We start from the raw sequence: 1,922 nt of genomic DNA, 5'->3' as shown, positions 1-1,922 counted from the left end.
CAGTTTACAAGGATGCATCAGATCTACTATATGCAGAGTCAACATAGAATTTGACTCAGATGCATGCATGAGGACACTGAGGTACAGAGAACAGCATGTCTAGTAAAAGGCAGACCAACTACTAAACAATCTAGTACAACAAACTGAGAGCAAGTTTCCAGACCCCGTGCTTTTTTTTTTGACAAAGTTTTGATCTTGTTGCCCAGGCTGGAGTGCAATGGCACTATCTCAGCTCACTGCAACCTTTGCCTCCTGGGTTCAAGTGATTCTCTTGCCTCAGCCTCCCAAGTAGCTGGGATTATAGGCATGAGCCACCACGCCCGGCTAATTTTTCCTGTTTAGTAGAGATGGGGTTTCACCAAGTTCGTCAGGCTGGTCTCGAACTCCTGACCTCAGGTGATCCACCCATCTCAGCCTCCCAAAGTGCTGGGGTTAGAGGTGTGAGCCACCACGCCCAGCCCCATGCTCTTAACACTGAACTCTCTATGTCTCAGATATGCAGCAGCAAAACAAAACCAGAGACACTGGAAAGCAGATAATACAGAAAAAACAGAAGTAAATGAAATGAAGAACAGAATTTTCAGGGAATATATAGAGAAAGCAAATATATTGAACAAGCAGTGTCAATGCTAAATAAAATAACAACCTCAGAAGAAACCTAAGGTTAATTCCCAAATAGGAAATCTGTTCTGAATGCTCTAAGAGAGAAATAAAACAAACCTTCAATGAGGTGATTATAATCAACTTTTCCAGAGAGCAGAATGTGTTAGGAGTTTCTTAACTTCTTACATTAGTAGCACAAATCCTAGTATAATCTTGATAACCAAATTATACCATAACAGAACAAAAAAAAGCCAGAAAACTAAAGGAAAATGTCTCAATGCATAGAACTGCAAAATTTTATGAAAAGCAGCAAACAAAATCCATCACTATATTAAAATTGTTACAGTACAACAGTAATGCACGGAAATTCATCATTACTACTTTTAGCAATATGATTCATCTTATTAAGAAATATTACTTTCTAAAACATATCACCATGAAAATACATGTCAATCAACAGGTTGAAAGTAATTTTCTTGTTAATACATATAACAGAAGAAAAAAGATCAAAACCTAGAAAAAATACACAAAAAGAGTTCATAAATAAGATGAATACCTAACCAGAAAGAGACAAGGAGTAAATAGCAAGGGAAATACAAAGAAATAAGCTTATAAGAGGATGAAGAGGCAGGGAGAGGTGGCTCACACCTGTAATCCCAGCACTTTGGAAGGCCAAGGCAGGAGGATCGCTTGAGACCAGGAGTTTGAGGCAACCCTGGGCAACATAGTGAGACCTCGACTGTACAAAAAAATTTAAAAGGAAATTAGCCAGGTGCAGTGGTGCACACCTGTAGTTCCAGCTACTCAGGAGGCTGAGGATCGCTTGAGGCTCTGATCCCACCATTGTATTAAAGACAGGGTGAGATCCTGTCTCAAAAAAAAAGGAGGATGACCAATATCTCCTACCTGGAAAAATTCTCAGTAATATAATGCCATAATTGTCCGCCTGATGGAACAAAATTAAAAATTAAAAGGATTAATGAGAGCCAGGATTTTTTTTTCTTTTTTGAGATGGAGTCTTGCTCTGTCTTCAAGGCTGGAGTGCAGTGGCGTGTGATCTTGGCTCACTGCAACCTGCGCCTCCCAAGTTCAGGTGATTCTCCTGCCTCAGTCTCCCAAGTAGTTGGGATTACAGGTGATCACCACCTTGCTCTACTAATTTTTGTATTTCTAGTAGAGATGGGGTTTCACCATGGTGGCCAAGCTGGTCTTGAACTCTCGACTTCAAGTGATCCTCCTGCCTTGGCCTCCCAAAGTAACAGCCAGTTTTATTGTGTGCTTGAGGAGATGAACATCTCATCTACTCTGGTTAGACTATA

The sequence above is a fragment of the Mandrillus leucophaeus genome, unplaced genomic scaffold (genome assembly GCF_000951045.1).
Source record: "Mandrillus leucophaeus isolate KB7577 unplaced genomic scaffold, Mleu.le_1.0 Scaffold151, whole genome shotgun sequence".
NCBI classification, from domain to species: domain Eukaryota; kingdom Metazoa; phylum Chordata; class Mammalia; order Primates; family Cercopithecidae; genus Mandrillus; species Mandrillus leucophaeus.
This window is presented reverse-complemented; position numbering follows the sequence as displayed.